The sequence below is a fragment of the Oryctolagus cuniculus genome, chromosome 1, assembly GCF_051225735.1.
Source record: "Oryctolagus cuniculus isolate XC-2025 breed Fujian yellow rabbit chromosome 1, ASM5122573v1, whole genome shotgun sequence".
In the NCBI taxonomy this organism is placed as follows: Eukaryota; Metazoa; Chordata; class Mammalia; order Lagomorpha; family Leporidae; genus Oryctolagus; species Oryctolagus cuniculus.
In genome coordinates, this window is record NC_142867.1 from 141,679,756 (window position 1) to 141,698,821 (window position 19,066).

The 19,066-nt window shown below is 43.3% G+C and overlaps 1 protein-coding gene across 2 annotated transcripts in view; it reads right to left on the reverse strand.

The window, feature by feature from the left end:
* Positions 1-19,066, reverse strand: part of ERCC6L2 (ERCC excision repair 6 like 2) — a 135,963-nt gene that overhangs the window by 26,399 nt on the left and 90,498 nt on the right. The gene's annotated exons all lie outside the window — the stretch shown is intronic.

Here is a 19,066-nt window from a genome sequence, read left to right on the forward strand (position 1 = left end):
TGATATGGGATGCTGGCCTTGCAAGTGGCAGCTCACATCTGCTGTACCACAGTGCCAGCCCCTGAGAAGCCCATTTTAAGGAAACATGGAACATTTATCTTCCTCCTAACTTATATTCAGGTGCATTTTGTTGAGACTGGCAAAAACAACTGTAGCAGCACATCATTTCCAACAATAATAAACTGGCATCTTCAAAAGCCGCCCACCGTGGTTCTGATGGACAAGCACAAAATGCCAGGTGGCCAGGGTACATCAGAGCTTCGTATCAATCGGTAATGTCAACATTACTTTCCTTAAAGAAGCTATTTTATAAATTGAATCTTATTATTAATAAGGAGGGAAAAGAGTTATCTTTCAAGATAAGTTTGAAAGGGATTCGACACATTCAATTCCCAACACAAAACAAGATGAACATTCTGAAAGTTCCTAATAAAAAGTTTCCTCCTCTTTGACGATCCCCAAGAAAGAACTGCTGACAAGTATGAGGGGAGGTGGGGATGTTCACATGAAGGTAAAAGCAGCAAGCAGAAGAGAAGGAACTGGGCCAAGCAAGAGCGCTTGCATCTCAGAATCGCAGGCTGGGATGCCGTGGGCCGATCATGCCGGGCAATGATGGTTTTCAACGACCTACGCTAGCACTCTGGATCCCTATGGCCTTGTCAGGGTAACAGAGTTCACATCCTGTGCAGGTACCTTCTTCACTCCATTTTATAGACTTTCAGGGAGAATCAGCTTTCATAACCATAGCAATGAGACCTGCAGATCTCTAATTTTTGCCCAGTATTCCACATTTTAAATCCTGATTCTTTTAGACAATAACATTATCTTCTCACATGGAATCAATAGCCTACCCTTGAGTTTTTTTTTAAAAAAAAAAACTACCTTGTTTTAGATTTTCCTGTTGGTAGACAACGGATGCTTTTCCAAAACAAGACTGTGAGACAAAATTTTGTTTTTAGCCTGGTTATATTAAAAAGACGTCAGGAGCCGGTGTGCTTGCCTAAGCTTATTGTGATCTGAAGGACTGCCCTGAGGTTAAATGTATAATCTGTGTATGAGTTTGGGGGTAATGCATTGATGTTCTTTTGCTGCCAGAACAAACTGCCCCCAAATTAGTGGCTTCTAACAACACAGGCTGACTATCTGTCATCTCGGCAGGTCGCAGTCAGGGTGCTGGCAGGGCTGCATTCTTCTGAGGCTCTGGGGGAAATAAATTTCCTTCTCCCTCCAGCTCCCCAAGGCTGCCTGCAAACCGTATCTCCCAGAGTCCCCCCGAGCTAGGCACCCTTCTTCTCTAAGCTGTCTTCCGTACAACTGGACCACCGCGCTGGATCTGATAGGGAATTCTGCAATGGAAGGGGGAGGAGCAGCTCCTGGTTTCTGTCAAAGTCCCCAAAGGATCCTTTTTCTAAAAAAAGTTCCTTTCAATTCTGTCATTATGATTCTAGTTTTAACAGTAAGGAAGGACCTGTGTGGAAGTTTGCACAGTATTTGTATAGTATATGCATCACTGCTGCTACTCTGTTTTAGAAAGCGTCATGCTTATCAAAGTGTAATTTCTAACCCAGCAGTTGCTATGTTCATGATTATTTCCATAAATTACTGGTAGGCCTCCCTCTACAGTATTTGTGTTAGACAATCAAATCCAACTTTCAGAACACTTACTAAAAATTAAGGCTTCTCCGTAATGTAAGAAATCTAGCTATCATTCCCAGCTAATGTAAACACGGAGTTAAAACAATCCACTTCCCAAGAGAGTGAGCTGTTACAGGAGCCAGCCTGGCCCCTGACCTCCCCCGGCTTCCGGGCTCCCCACAGGCCTCTCTCCAGGCACTTTCCAGCTGATGCTCTCTGTCACACTGCAACACAGCCAGGGGAGTCCTCAGCAGGGGCCAAGCCCTTGGGCCCACCTCCAAAGCCATGGGTTAAACTTCCTAGTTTCCTTTTTTCTTTTAAAATCCACTTGATCATGATGCTAACTGAATGAAAATAGGAGATTACTTAAGAAATCCAAATGATCAATTGATCAGAGAATACCTAGGTACTAATTCTAATTTGTGAATAGTAACTTTTTTTTAAGATTTAATTATTTATTTGAAAGGTAGAATTACAGGGAGAAAGGGAGAGGGATATATATATATATATATATATATATATATATATAGCTTCCATCTACTGTTGTTCACTCCCCAAACGGGCTCCAGGAGTGAGAGGTAGGGAACTCCATCCGGCTCTCCCATGTGGTTGGCAGGGGCCCAAGCACTGGGGCCACCCTCTGATGACTTCCCAGGTGCATTAGGGGGAAGCTGGATAGGAAGAAGAGCAGCTGGGACTGGAACTGGTGCTCCAGTACAGGATGCCGCATCGCATGGTGCGACTTAACCTGCTGTGTCACCACGCTGGCTCTGAGCAGTGACAGTTCTTCCTCCTGCAGACATACTTCCTGTATGGAACAGTCTGCTGAAAGCTGAAGAAGCAAGGAAGAACCGTCCCCCTTTAGACCACAGCTAAATAGGTCTACAAAGGAAAAAGGCCAGTGCTAATTATGTAAGTCTTAATTTCACTGATACAATTAAATTTTAGATGCAAAACATATCTTTATAAAATAAAATTCAGAATATAAAAAATTTAAGTCAACCAAAACATTAGAATATATATTGGTTCTAGAAATAGTAATTGTTCTAATATATTTTGGCCAAAATAGTCTACCCACTTATCCACGGTTCAATGTTTAAGTTAGAAATGACTCAATTCAAAGACTTCATTAATATCTGTTTTAATTTTTTAAATCTATATAAATGAACAAATTTCATATATTTCTTATACAGTTTTAACAGCATAATTATACTTCCTATCTTACCCTGCTCCCTCCTTACTTTCTCATTTTTCCTTTAATTTCTACAATGATTAATTTAATTTTGATGTAGTTACCGGATCACTGATTTTTCTGATGTACTTGTAAAATTTATTTGAAAAGATATAAAAACTAATTAAAAATGTATAATGTGTATTTTCTGTTAGATAATAGCTTCAGGATTTTAAGTTCTTTATTTTTTAATTTATTTGACAGGTAGAGTTATAGACAGTGAGAGAGACAGACAGAGAGAAAGGTCTTCCTTCCGTTGGTTCACTCCCCAAATGGCTGCCACGGCCGGCGCTGTGCCGATTCGAAGCCAGGAGCCAGGTGCTTCCTCCTGGTCTCCCATGTGGGTGCAGGGGCCCAAGCACTTGGGCCATCTTCCACTGCCTTCCCGGGCCACAGCAGAGAGCTGGAATGGAAGAGGAGCAACCGGGACTAGAACCCAGCGCCCACATGGGATGCCGGCGCTGCAGGTGGAAGATTAGCCAAGTGAGCCACGGTACTGGCCCTCGGTATTTTAAGTTCTACAAGGCATACATTAGGATTACAATAAATAAGAGGAAACTTTTGTAAGGAAAAAGTTTCTTCTTCAAAAGTAGCCAAGATGAACCCCTATCAGAATAACTAACTAGCCACTATTCTGTACAACTTACTTCTCACCGTGACCTCTGAGGTCTTGTTGGTTACCGCAGAAAAGTCTTCATCTCCATTTAGACCACTAGTCTGAGACATTCACATGAGCTTTGATAATAAGTGCTTTCCTTTTCCTTTCAATCAAAAGTATACTCTGAATTTCAAGGCATTAGATATGTCATTTACTGAACGGCTCAGCTGCAAAAAGTTACACATTTTTAACATGAAAGGGTAGGAAAAAAATAAAACCAACTCAAAGGATTTGTAGATAGCAATCTTTGACTTCAGCACACTTAAAAAAGAGAAAAAGGGAGATCCCTGCTACCTCACAGCCACTGTGATTACATTAGCATTTTTCTGTTTACTGGGTTACTTATGGAATCAATCTTTACTCTATTACTATTCTTGGAAGTAAAATATAGTTTTGGAGGTGGATTAGTAAAGAACCATAGAGGGCACCTAGGTAGCAACAGCAAGGAGGTGAGAAAAGTTGATAGGGAAGAATTGTTCCCGAACCCATTGTTCCCATAAGAAGTGGGCAAGAGACCTTCCAAGGCAGGGGAGTGAGACAACACTCCAGGCAGTCTCTGATACCTTTCTAAAGCTGCTCCTGCTAATTCCTAGAAACACATTCAGAGCCAGGGCAGGAGGGCTGACTCCTTCTGCTCATCCGCACCCCTACGAGGCAGAGACAGCCTGCAGGGGGTATGGGGATGGTGCACCGTGAAGCAGAACAGCCTGACAGGACAGGTGGCCTGTCCATCACAGGCAACCAGCCGTTCGTGAAGTCCTTCATGAAGCAAGTCTGGAGTGGGTCTGTCCATTGGGCTGGTCTCTTCAGAACACACTTCGCGGAGACAGCTGAGAGAGCCACATGCAGTTTTCCCCCAGTGCATTAGGGAGGGGTTCCAGTACCCAGATGATTAGCAGGGGATCCCCAAAGGAGCTGGAAGGTCCAGATGGCTTGGACCCATTGAGAAGCCCGAATGGAAGCTTACTTGAAAGTTCTGATTCTGAAATCGTGGAAAGATCTGCCCATCCACAGGAAAGCTCTTGGATCTACACCTTGCTCCTGAGAACGGCACAGAGCTTCACAAAACAATCCCGGGTCCCCAGCATGCCAGGGCGCGCCGTGTGGCCCACAAGCCCTCCTGCTGGCCGGATCATGCCAGCTTTGCCACAGGGCTACCCAATCAAGCGCTCTTTCGTCTTCCTTCTGCATTAGACCTAGAGCGGTGATGCTTTTGTTTACACATCTGTTCAAACAAAAGATTAAAAAAGAAGCCTCTCTTTGGGTAAGGGCCAAACCCTGTAAGCACATGGAAAGTCATAAACTTGCCTTTGCAAAGCAGGAAGTCAGAACTATAAAAACATACAGCGCAGTGTACGTAAATTCATTCCAATGGTATCCGAGTCTAAAGTGACCAAGGCTTTTAAGGATCTTTGGGTAAGTAAGTGAAAGTCCTCAGGGTTTCCATTCAAGGTTTCTGCCTGGAGATAACATTTTAGGAGATGCGGTTTTCCAATACTCAACAGAAAAAAAAAGGGCAACTCTAAGGCACCTCTGAATTCTGAACTCATCGTCTGGAGAGAAGTCAGTTGGTTACAGAGGAACCTACACAAATGCATATTAAAGTCAAATTTTCTGCACGTGTTTGGAAATGGCATTCAATTCTGAAAAAGTAAACACATCATAGATTCAAATCTGAAACCTTTCTGTGGGGAGAGGGAGATTCTAACGAAGGGTCTGTTTTCCTCCTGCAAGGAGTGATAGTTACAGTTCAGCTCAACTCTTTTTTCAATACTACTTGCTTTCTGAGTCACAAAAGGACAACTTCATATTGGCTGCTTTGGGCCTAATTTTGTTTTTTAGACCCATAATACTGGAAATAACTCTCACATGTTGAAGTAAATATGAGAGAAGTTTGTCGAAGTTCAAAGTCTCTTAAATTGTCCAACCCATTATTTAAAAGGCACAGCAGAGTAACAGCACTAGCAGAGCAGCTGGGTGTTCTGGGGCACATGCTACAGGTGAGTCACTGAAACTCCATCTCCCTGGGGTCTGTCAACTTGCAGGCTCTACCATTCTGGCTGCGGTAGTTAACCTGCGGGAAAGGACCAGGTGAGACCATGGCCGTTACCTCTGTCAAACATGCACTGATGAGAATTTTTCATTAATGCCCTCAGTCGTCCACAGGAGCCTACAGGCAAAGGCTGGTGCGGGATCCGGGTCTTCTCAGGTGACAGTCTGGGCACAGATCTCTGTACCGTGAGCTCTGTGATCAGGCCTGACTTGGCCACTTACTGTGGAAACTTGGGGAGGTTCTGAGTCCTTTTGAGCCTCACGGTCTGGGGGATAATGAAGGATTTGGGGATTGGTGCTTTGGACTGCGGACTCCTGTGGGTCTCTTTCATATCTACAATGCACAGTTCTACCAGTCTTCCTAGGATCTCCAGTAAGTGGTAGTGGATAGGTCCCCAGCATCTTGTAGCCTTGGCTTCCGCTTCACATCTTTCTGTGTACTAAGTTATATTCATGGTACTGTCATATTTTCTCTGTGGATTCCTTGAAGATCCTGTAAGAACTAGCCCCGGTTATAGAAGATTACAGAGGAGTGGGCTGGTGGAAAACAGTTTAAAGACAGCCTTTCTCGGCTGGTGCGCACTCCTGCCTGTGTTCCCCAGGGGCTGGTGCAGCCTCCCTTCTGCCCGCCTGCTGGGCTGCTCAGCTGATTCGGCTCACGGCTGCCATTGGCTCTCCAGTGCTGGGGAAGGATGTTTCAAGCGCCCACAGATGACACTGAGACTGCATCTGGTTGAGAGGTCTGATGCAGACTATTTACTGTTAATATAAGGTGCTGAGGTGAACGACGGGCCCGTTTTAGTAAATGAGCATGGACTGCCATCATTTTACTCTCCCGTGTTGTGAGAGGCTTTCCTGACTTGTGCAGAAGGGGGAGGGACAGGGGAGCTCACCACACGTGACGCGGTGGTTCTTTTCCTGCGCTCTAAGACAGCGGTCCTGAAGCTTTTTGTTCTCAGGACCCCTTTTCTTTAAAAACTAATGAAGACCCCAAGGAACTTTTGTTTATGTGGGTTGCATCTACTGGAAATTTAAAGTATTTATTAATTCATTAAAATAACAATGTACCCATTATGTGTTAACATCAATACATTTTTTTAACCTAACAAAACAAAAAACTCACTCTTTTTTTTCAAAGCAAACAAAAAATTAGAAGAGTGGCTAGGTTTTATATTTTTGCAAATGTCTTTAATATCTGCTTAATAAAAGACAGCTGCTGTAGCTGCCCTTTTCGTTACTTCAACTACAACACCCAAGAGGAAGAGGTTCTGTGGGAGCGTTACAGTTGGAGGTGTTAGGATCACTGGTCCACAGTCTGGCTGATGTGGGCTGTTCAGGGAGGCACGATCACATGGTGAGCGGGAAGTAGAGAGCAGCTAAGCAGAACTTGACTCAAATAAACAACTCTCTCTCAAGAACCACCCTGTGAGGCCACACCCCCAGTGACCTAAAGCCCTCCCCCAGGCCCACCTCTAGGTGCCATAATCACATCAAGTCTCCGCCCTTAATCAATGCACCATTAACATTAAGACGCCAGAGTTTAAATGGCTACATGAGTATGGGGGGAAGACAAGTCCTGCCGTACCCATGACGGCTGCGTGCACACATCTGATTCTGCATGCCATCTGCTGCAGTATGTTTTGGCTGAACTATGTGAAGAAAATCAGCCTCACACAGAAATGTAGTCAGAAAAGGGAAGCATATTTTAATAGCCTTTTCAGATAACTTTGGAGGTTCTTTCTGATATTATATTGAAGCTCCATTCAGGTTAATGTCATAAAAAATCTGAAACCTACCCACAAAAAAAGTATATTGTTAAAATTAAAATTCGTTGGTATGTCTTACACTGTGGGTGAATCTTTACCCCCATGCATGATTTTTAACATTATTCATTAGAAATTTAGAAAATACTGATTTATAGACTTATGGAGACTCTTCAAAATAGTGACACACTTAACTTCACAAAACTGGAAAATCATTTTTGTTATTATTGGAAAAACTTTCAGGCACTGGGAAGGTCAAAGTGATAGAGGCAGATGGAAGCTTTTCAGTATTTTAGTTTTTATTTGGGAACTTGCATTTTATCACTGGGAACAATTACGGTCCATGGTTTTCCGTGAAGTGGCTTACTTGCCAAGTTCATTTTTGAGAAAGTGCCAAAATCCCATGTCTGACCAACCACAGTTTGTCAGCCACCCTTTTAAGTACAATGGCGTTCACACAGTAGATGCTAGTTCAGAGTGCAGCTGAGACAAGTGTGCAAGTGCTCTATGCCTATTTCTCATGGCATCATACAGAATACAAAAACTAAAGGGCTGAGATTTGATTAATTATTTTTACTGCTTCATCAAGGATATTCACAGGAGAAACCAGTTTCCTTTGCCTCCAAGTACGTGGTGCCAGAGAATCTAATAACCTAGTACGATTTAGGGCCAACGCCAGCAAGGTTCTCTGCCGTGGCTTTTGCACCACTAGTGCAAATGTCAACAGGTGAACAAAGAACTCAGTATTACTGTGAACACAGCTCTGACTCTGCAGACTCCCTGGAAGGTGTAAGAGATGGCGGGGGTGCATGGGCCACACGTGGGAGGTGCTAACTCACGTATGATAAACTGGCACGTCACCATTTAGAACATTCTCGATCCCTCCATGCTGGAAAATCTGACCAGGACTGATGATCACAGGAGGCTTTGGGCGTCGCTCACACATGTGCAGAAGTTGCCTCCTTATTCACTAAGAACAGAGTAGTCTTTTGGTCCAGAATAATGATTAAACCCACCTGCTCAGCCCTGGCTCTTGGCTTTCTTCATCATGAATGGTTAGATAACTTGCCACATCTTGAGAGTTGCCTGTCAGAGTACAAACACTAATCATCTCCACCTGCTTAGGTCAGTTCAGCATTTTAATCAATTATTTCCCTAAATGTAAGGCCCTTTAGGATCTGTTCCCAATCCCCTGTGCAGCACTCACTGCCCCCTGTTGTCCAACATAACCTGGTCTTCTCACCAGCTGCCAGACACATCATCACATTCATTCCTGGCTCCAGATTTCCTCAAACTTGCCACTGCCCATCATCATCTTACCCTTGCTCAGCGGTTCACCCTCATGACACTTCCCTTGCATACTTTTTTTTTTTTCATTATTACCTTAGTTCCTCATGTGATAGCTCTATTATATAATTAGACCGGATTGTGTTGTTGGGGTGGAGCCCCCATGACTATACCTGGTGGCCTATACCATGGAGGACAGACAGGGAAAACACACACAGACACACAAGCTCCCTGTCTCTTGCCTTGTGCCACTGTGAGACTCTGCCAGCAAGAACACCACTACCAAAGGCCGAACCAATGGGGACCACCTGATCTTGGACTGTGAACCTCCAGAAACATGAGTAAGAATATGCTTATTTTCTTTATAAAGTTAGCCTGCTTCTGGTACTTGTAATAGTAACAATAAGCTGACAAATGAAATTTCTTCGAAGCTTATTTTGATTATTTAGATTTTATTTATTTAACTGGGTCATACATTCTTCTGATCTGTGTATCCATGTATATTTTTTTAAAGATTTATTTATTTGTTTGAAAGGCAGAGTTACAGAGAGGCAGAGGCAGAGGCAGGTAGAGAGAGAGAAAGACAGAGAGCGAGTGAGCAAGCGCAAGCGAGTTGCGCTGATCTGAAGCCAAGAGCCAGAAGCTTCTTCCAGGTCTCCCATGTGGGTGCAGGGGCCCAAGACTTGGGCTATCTTCTACTGCTTTCCCAGGCCATAGGAGAGAGATGGATTGGAAGTGGAGTAGCCAGGACTCAAACCAGTGTTTATATAGGATGCTGGCACTGCAGGTGGCAGCTTTATCCACCATGCCACAGCACTGGCCCCAACCATGTATGTATGTATGTGTATATATATGTGTGTGTGTGTGTGTGTATATATATATATATATATATATATTAACCAAGTCCTGACCTGAGTCATATATCCTATGGGCTCTCAATAAATGCTTGTTGGATAAATGTTAACTTGTACCAAATGAAACTCAAGGAAAATTAATTTTGGGAAGACATTGACCAAAAGTTTTTGTGAATAAGGTGACAAGTTCCCGCTGCTGAGGCATTCTTCTCTTCATCTGCAATAGGACAGCCTTCTGTCCAATGTCTAGACGCACCTGTACGAGAACATGAGCTCCTGAGCTGTAGCAGCAATCCTGTGACACGAGGCACCGGGCCCACACAGGACGAGGTAGTTGACTAAGGATGGCCAGGCCAAAGGGGACAGAGCCTGAAGCTGAACGCCTCCTGGGCCACAGCACCAGCTCGGAGACGCCTCCTCCCAGACTCCGACCTGTCAGAGCTCTCTTTCACATGGCTCTTCTACGTCTCACAGCTGAGCGCAGCCTGAGGACATACACACAGTGTTGCACAATACAGCATGTCAAGTGCCATAGCAGATACACACGCACACACACACACACACACACAAATAAAAATGAGGAAGAAATTTACACTGCTTTGGCGAAGTATTGAGAAAGAGCTGTCAGGAATGACAAAAGGGTTTGGACTCTGATTGGCAGATGTAAGTGAAAAGGAATTTTAAATGAAAGAACCAAAGGAGAAAAGACATGCAAGGCTGAAGTGTGTCTGGAGGACAGCTCGCAAGCCAACACTGTCTAGGAAGAGCCTGTTCATCTTCGTAGCCTCACTGTCCAGCACAGTACAGCGCCCAGGACGCAGTCCATGTCAGTAATCCTGAATGAGGGAGGGGCTGGGAATGGGCCTAGAAAAGAAGGCCAGGGACAGAGCTGCTTCCAGTACGCCCTGGAAAGAGCACAGTAAACCATTTCCCAGAACTCTGACAGACCCACACGGTGCCACGGCAGATGAGAATATAAATGGGTAGGGATATCTTTCTGACATCATTCTCCATGTTTTCCCTTCTTGAGTGGGTTTGCTATACCAGCAATATGGCCGACAGATGACAAAACTGAGTGAAGGTGAAGAATGCCACATCTGGGCTGCTCACACCTGATGGGTGTCTCTACATTATCTCTAGTATACCACGTCAGCATTCAACCCATGGCCTGAGGCCGGCGCTGCAGCTCACGAAGCTAATTCTCCGCCTGTGGCGCCGGCACCCCGGGTTCTAGTCCTGTTCAGGGCGCTGGTTCTGTCCTGGTTGCCCCTCTTCCAGGCCAGCTCTCTGCTGTGGCCCTGGAGTGCAGTGGAGGATGGCCCAAGTGCTTGGGCCCTGTACCCCATGGGAGACCAGGAGAAGCACCTGGCTCCTGGCTTCAGATTGGCGCAGTGCGCTGGCTGCAATGTGCCAGCCGTAGCGACCACTTGGGGGGGTGAACCAACGGAAAAAGGAAGACCTTTCTCTCTGTCTCTCTCTCTCTCTCACTGTCTAACTCTGCCTGTCAAAAAAATAAAAATAAAAAAAAAATAAAACAAAACAAAAAACAAAAAACCCATGGCCTGAAGAGCTGAGGAGCCTATGCTGGTGAAAATGGTTGAGGGGATCTACTTTACTTACATTATACCTTCTCCTCTCAGTACATTTCACATATTCATTACTGAACCAGCCCACTAGTCACACCCCCAATCAAACATGTCCAGCTGTCTAGACAGTGGTGGCATCTTCAGCTTCGCTAAGAAGACAGTCACCTTGCTACAGCACAAATGTGTGTGCCCTCCACTGCAATTCTCCAGTGTTTTCTTTGGCAGTTATATCTGATTTTATTATCAGTTTTCATATAAATCCAATGGGGAATGGGATGATTTTTTTGGCTAGGAATTTCTGGTTTCTTAAAGTCTCATGAGGAAACAGGATGAGGAAGAGTCAGGTGCACTCACTGAAGGTGCAGAGAAGGAGAAAAAGCTTATTTGAACTTTCACATAAGATGTGTCAACAAACATTTTCTGAATTCTCCTCTGTGTTACTCATTGGTAAGCACTGGTGTTTACGGAAGTGACACAACAGCTCTGGGCCTTGAGTAGCCTGTAATATACATGTGGGATGAATAAAAAGACATAAAGTAAGTAACAACACTGGGGTGGACACAGCTACAATGTCTGGCATGGAGAAAGGGTGCTAAAGGAGGCTTGAATAGAACGATCCCTGAAGGCCCACTTCCTGGAGGAAACGGAACTTGATGGGGTCCAGCTGGAGTGGAGGATCAGCCAGCAGGTGATACGGGTGGAGGCGTAGGCGTAGACCAGAACCGCCAGGCAGACGTGAGAACACTTCTCACGCAGATCAAGGGGGTTCTTTTTCTCTGGCTGATTAAATATATTCAGTAGTAGCTCTGATCAACACCATCTCCACAGGATTTCCAGAAAAACTATGAAAGTTTTCACGAAAAAGATAATTCAAGCCACTTAAAAATTCTCAGAACACAGTGGTGGGGTTCACTGTACCCTGACAATCAAAAACCTAAATTTATTTAAAAAGTGCTTATTTAAAAAACCATCGACTATATATAAGGTATTATTTTAGATTAACAAAGATGAACCAGAGATATATCCTACCATTTAAAGTTCAGAGTTAGAAAAAAAAAAAAAGAGGAAAATATGTACTTACATAGTTATAATAAAATCTAAAAGTCATATTTTAAGAACAGGCCATATACAATACTATTGGGTGAATCAGAAAGGGGGTGAGAGGAAGAAACTCGGGCAGACTTGGCAGAAGAGATGGATCTTAGGGGCCATTGCTGTGGCTCAGTGAGTAAAAGCCACTGCCTCCACTGCCAGCATCCCATATGGGCACTGGTTCAAGTCCCATGTTGCTTCACTTCCGATCCAGCTCTCTGCTATGGCCTGGGAAAGCAATAAAAGGTGGCTTGACTCCTTGGGCCCTTGCACCCACATGGGAGACTTGGAAGAAGCTCCTGGCTCCTGGCTTTGGATCGGCACAGCTCTGGCTGTTGGCGGCCAACTGGTGAGTGAACCAGCGGATGGAAGACCTCTCTCTCTCTCTCTCTCTCTCTCTCTGCCTCTCATTCTCACTCTTTCAAATAAATAAATAAATCTTTAAGAAAAAAAGAGATGGATCTTGAAAGGCATAGAGATCTGGAGACTTGAGGGATGAGAATATAAGGTTGAAGGTTATTCTAGGCAGAGAAAAATCACAAACTAAAGAGAAAAAAAAGCATGCCTTTGCCAAAATGTCTTTGGTAGAAGAGATATTGATAATAGTCTCACTGTATTTCTTGACTTGATATAGTGTTTATCTAAAAACTATATTCTTTTTTTAAAGGGAAAGAAAGTCAATTAATCTGAGTTTTTAATGTAACTGCTGAAGTGAACATAATTATTCATAGACAGGTTGTATTGGAAAATTGTAAGACTGACTTGTCATATTGGGAAAGTAAAATTGAAATCTCCAAAACAAAATGGAGACTAGAGGGGATGATGGAAAGACACGAGAGGAGAGAGTGACAGAAAGATGACAGGACCTAAGAGAGAGTGACAGAAGGATGACAGGACCTAAGAGAGAGTGACAGAAGGATGACAGGACCTAAGAGAGAGTGACAGAAAGATGACAGGGCCTAAGAGAGAGTGACAGAAAGATGACAGGGCCTAAGAGAGAGTGACAGAAAGATGACAGGACCTAAGAGAGAGTGACAGAAGGATGACAGGACCTAAGAGAGAGTGACAGAAAGGTGACAGGACCTAAGCTGATTGTCACTGTTGAGCCGGAGGCCAGAGGGATGTTACTTCCTCTCGTTTTTAAAATTCTGTGATGTTCGGGTGAGATAGTCTCCATCGATCCACCAAATTCTGAAATGCTGTGTTTCTTTAATCTCATGACTTTACTTCATTCACCTTATATAAAAATTCAGAATTCATATGTGCAGATGACAAAGCTATAGGTGTTCCCCTGAAGGGAGCACACCCAGCTGATACCATAGTTTTCATAGAGGGATAACAAATAATTTGCAAAGGGCTGCTACGTGCTTAACAGTCTTTAAATCACTAGGCAGAGTTAGTCAGAGCTTAATGAGGTCTTACAGAGTTCCAAACTATTATACTGTTACCTAGAAGACATTATCAAAGAAATAGTATTTAGTACTTAGAATCCTCTAATAATTCTACACAGAGACATTGCTAAAGAAACTAAATCCTCTATGCTAGGGCTGGGGACTTTTATTCTGCCAAAGACCACTGGATATTTATAACATTATTCGCAGGCCATACAAAATTATCAACTTAAAATTTAGCATGTGGCTGGAGCTGTGGTATAGTGGGTAAAGCCGCCGCCTGCAGTGGTGGCATCCCATATGGTTGCCGGTTCGAGTACCGGCTGCTCCACTTCAAATCCAGCTCTCTGCTACTGCCTGGGAAAGCAGCAGAAGATGGCCCAAATCCTGGAAGAAGCTCCTGGCTCCTGGCTTCAGATTGGCGCAGCTCTGGCCGTTGCGGCCATCTTGGGAGTGAACCAGTGGATGGAAGACGTCTCTCTGCATTTCCTTCTTTCTCTGTGTAACTCTGACTTTCAAGTAAGTAAATAAATCTTAATAAAAAAAAAGTTAGCCTGCTATAGATTAACTGAATTATGAGTCCTGCCAGCAGTTGCTTTGCCAGGGTCCAAATAAATGATTTTGCAGGCCTTATATGGCTGGTGGGCTGGACGTTCCCCTCCAGGCATGTAACTGCAACAATGACCAGGTAGCAGAAGAGTCAGAATCAAACTACTTTCTAATAAGCAGAGATTGTTTCTGTCAATCTGGTTCATTGTTAAATTAGTTCATAATACCTTTCAACTATATTCACCCCCCTCAAATAGTCTTCATGAGAAATCAGTCACAACTCAAGGCAAGTCTCTCGCCTATAAAAATAGAGGACTGGTTTCATATCTTTCAAGCTATTCTAAAACACTCTATTATTGGTGTTATTAGCAACAAAAACAGTAGCAGATCATTGTACAGACTCACAGGAGTTTTACCCATCATCCTTGGTGGCAAGCATTAATTGCAATTACAGTGATAAAAATGGTATTTTCAGTCATTTCAATGCTTTTGTTGCAAGGGGCTGAATATGTTTTGTATACATGGGGTCATTTGCTACATTACTCCCTGAGTCCTGGCAACAGCACCATGAGGAAGGCAGCTACAGCTGCACACAGCCTCCAGCTGGGAGAGGATGGGGTGGCTGGGGCGTATGTATCATAGTTAACATTGCGGTCTCCTCCCTCCAACCAGGTAACAGGTTGCTTTACTCAAATGATACACTATCTTTCTGAAACAGAATCCCACTACAATCAACCCTCGTTGTAGGCTAGAACATAACCCTTTTCATGCCAACACTAGTCACATGATTTCACCCATTTGCACATACAATTAAAACAACTTAATCTCTACCAAAATTAGTTGAAAGAATAACTTTCTGATGCAAACACTGTAACACTAAAATCCAACCAGAGGAAGGTAAATGATAAGACCAGGAAAAAAATCCCACCCAGTAAGGGTTAATTCCGTTACATGCTGAAACCATCAACCTTACCTCCTGGACTACTTCATAAGCCAGTCAGTTGTGAACAATCACTTCAAGCTATCAGTCCATTCACTATCCTGAAAACCAGGATAATGGGAGGCTCGCCCTCCCCAGTCTGCTCACTCACTGTACACAGTCTGTCCCTCCTTGCTGGCTCCCAAAGCTATGCAAACACACTGGAGCCAATGCTACGGGAGCGCACGAAGCCCTTCTTTAAATAATCTACAAAATGCCAACCTCACGCGAACGCTAAGGAGAAGCTCTTGCTCACACAGCCTTTTCTACTTACAGTCCTCTGAGGCTGCTCTGACAGCCCGGGCTACGGCCAAGGCGCTCCCCCACGCCACCGCCCAGCCCGGGCTGACCGCACGCTCACTCCTCTCATTTACACCACTCCGCAGCAGCAAAAAGGAGGGCTTACTATTAACCCAGGTTGGACTACAAAGCAACCCGTTATTTCTCTGTCAAACAGTGGCAAGAGTGCCAAGTGTCTGTCATCCAATTCAGGGGATTAAGTCTTCTTTTATAGTCTGATACTTGTACCAATTTATACAAATACAGATATAGTTTCTGAGAGTTGGTGGCAGTCTATGTGTTGGCTTGGGTTCAGGCAGCAGAGGTTGGCTATGACAGCTGGCAGGAAACTGAGGGGAGAATACATCCTCATCCTTCAGTCAGCACATCTCAGTTGCCATGGTGAGTAATCCTTAATTGAATGCTGTCTTTGTACACTTCTTTTCAGAAAACTTTAAGTAAACTGAAGTTGAAAACACGCAGTTGACTGAAAAGAGGAGGCACCACATCACAAACATGTACAGTGAAGTTCTGTGACATACTTCCACACATTAAAAGGACAAATGAACTCTCTTACAGGTATTGTTCGTGCCTTCACATGCTTAAAATGTTTCTTTTTGGGCTGGGGTTAAATCTCCCTCACACAGTTTCTCCCTCCTGTTATCAGACATCTTATCTTTTAAAATGAAGGGTAGTCAAAAAGTTTAAAAATATCTAAGTACAATGGAAGGCAAATGAGTTCATGATCCTTTCTTGCACATTAAAACCTTAAAATTTAGCTTGTCTTGTCAAACGACAAAAGTATAGAAATTTTAGGAGAGCGACATTTTAATTGAGAGCATTATAAAATGTATTCTGTAAGTGGGAATTAATTTATAAAGGAAGAAACTGTAAGAAACCAAAGGAAACATGGACAACATAGTATGCTTTAGGCCTTTTCTTAATAGATGGTTGGATTTGAAAAGTAGGTTCACAGACTGTGTCATTTTGTTTAGCAATAATTGCATCAAAAAGCCCTGAGAAAGGCTACAGGAGCTTATGTAGGATTGTGGGATCCATTTTCTTTCCCTCCTAAGTTTTCCATTTAGTATACATACTCCTTTATGATTTAGTCAAAAGCTCTAACTTGGTCCCAAAGTACAGCATTCCGCAGAAAGTGAAATACTGATATATCGTGGCCATTGCTGTCCCTGTGTTGGCTTCATACAAACAAACAGTATTTGTTTTAGTTTCTTAAACAGTGAGGCATCCCAAATGCAGCTGGCTGCAGACACACACATACCTCCCCCCACACCCCTGCATGTGCACACGAACATACACCGTCTTTTCAAACACAAGTAAAGTTATTTAATAAAACCTTGACGACAGACACGAAGCACTCTGCAGAACTCTCAGTAATCAAAAGATTCTGGATCTGAGCCCCGGATGAAAGATACTGTACTGCAGGTGGGAGGTCTGGATTCTTTGGAGACTTTAGGAGCAAGAGGTTTGCAGGTATTCTCTGACACTGTGACTAAGTCTCTTTTGTTCTTGCTTCATTTCCCTTCCCCCTCTTTCACTCTCTTTTCTTCCCATAGCTATTAATTTTTTTTTTTTAACAGCAAATTCACCATTGCCACCCACCATGACAAAATCTCCCAGTGAGTGACAAAAGCGACCACAGATGACGGCGCTTCAGTGATTTCTCTATAACAGATACTACAGTGATGCTGCCCAGACGTGACTGAATAAGGACTGTGGACACCTCATTCTCAGGAATTCTACAGATGGCTTTGAAACGCCGGACTGGAATCTCACTGCATTAAATACGCACTTACGAAAGTGAACCACTGGAATGTGTGAGCAGATGTGGATCATTCCGGCCCGCGAACGCTGGTGGCACAGGATTGGATCTTTGGCTTTGTGATTTTTAAAACTTCCTTGAATTTTTTTATAGCCACCAAAAGTGAGTCATTCAACAACACATTTCTTCCTACTCCCTAGAAAGAGTCGACTAAATTGGATGTGTGATGGGCAGATACACAGCCTGGCCGGCATCTGAGGACCCCTTTGCAGGGATGCAGGCAGGGACGCCCACCTCACGCAGAAAACCTCTGTGAGACTGATGAGACTGTGTCGTCCACCTCTAAAACTTTGGGCCTGAAAACAGTGGTAAATTATATTTCCAGCACTTTCATTTTTATAACTTGACCTAGGAAGCTTGCAAAGCTTGCCCTAGGTGTGGCTTCTCAGGTCATTTCTGGAGGAACTATTATTATTATAATATACGCTATATATAAAACATATATTACATGTTATATATAACATACATGTTATATGTTATATAACATATAACATATATTATATTATTAGTTAATAGATATTAATGCTAATGTACTACATATTTTTGTCATCAGAAAAACAAGCTAAGAGATACAATTTTAAAAAATATTTTTACCATAAATAAATGTTAATGTTTGAAGAGATAGATATATTACTCTAATTGGACATTATACAATGTATATGTGGATCAAAACTGGCACCCCATACAGATAATTTTTATGTGCCTGTTAAACATTCTTTTACAAAACTTGAGAAAATGATTCCGATATACCCTTTATTCTAACAAAGCAAATTTCTGGAAAACCCAACATACATCCGCCTGCATTTTCAGATGGCTCCTACAGACAGTCCAGCCATGGAAATGCTGTCTACAGGGCTGGTTGGGAGACGGTATATTCCTAGCTCAACTGAGAACATCAGAAAGCAGCGTACTTGGGTCATGAAAAAATGCTTCCGTGAGTTGCACTTTGGCGCTGTGCCTTTGGAGTACATTGAACTATGCTAGCAAGCACAGCCTTTCAGTCTGTTATTACATTTACTCCAAGGATTTATAAGACAACTGCTTGTTCACTAGATCATTCAGGGCTTCCATTAAAACCTCAGATGACGCGTTTCCTTCAAATGGAGCGCTAGGAGAGCTTTGCTCCATTTAGAAGAACTGGTGTTTTTTTCTCTTTCAGGTCAACCGTTTAGCTCAGTGCTTCTCAGCAGCACATGAGGCCACTTTGTGCAGAACAATTCTTTGCATGTGAGACTGCCCCTCTCCCCACCCTGCCCCTGTGCAGGGCAGGCACTCCGTATCCCTGGCGCTGCGACAGCAATGCCAATTGGGTGCTCAGTCAATGTGGCCACCCAAACTGCCCACACACATTTCTAAACACACCAGTTGAGAGCCATTAAATAGACTGTTGCTGTCCTTTGTTTTGTCCAAAAGGAAATTCAATTAAGTTTGTTATTTTAATAAAATATCTGGGTAGACCATTATGTCCTATGTATCTGCATTCTAATTATCTCCCAGTCTCGGCCCTCCACTTTATATTTTCTCTGGTCTGAATTTCATTCTGTACTCTGGTTTTATTGCCAACACCATTTGAATCCTTTCTTGAACAATGTGAGGTGCAAACAAACAGCCTGACAGACTGGGAGAACGTTTGCTTCCCTCCACTCTTCAAAGCGGTGCAGCGGGAGAGAATAAGGATGATCCCTGCATGCACACTGCACATCTCTTAACTGCTAGCAACACACTGGCAGTGAATTACTCCTCAGATGCTTAGCTCTAAGGAAACAGTAAAGACCAAGCCAACAATAAGAAAATGTTTTTGAAATCCTTGATCAAAGTGATTATGTATAAACAAATATTATCACAATTTATAGAAAGCTTCATTCTC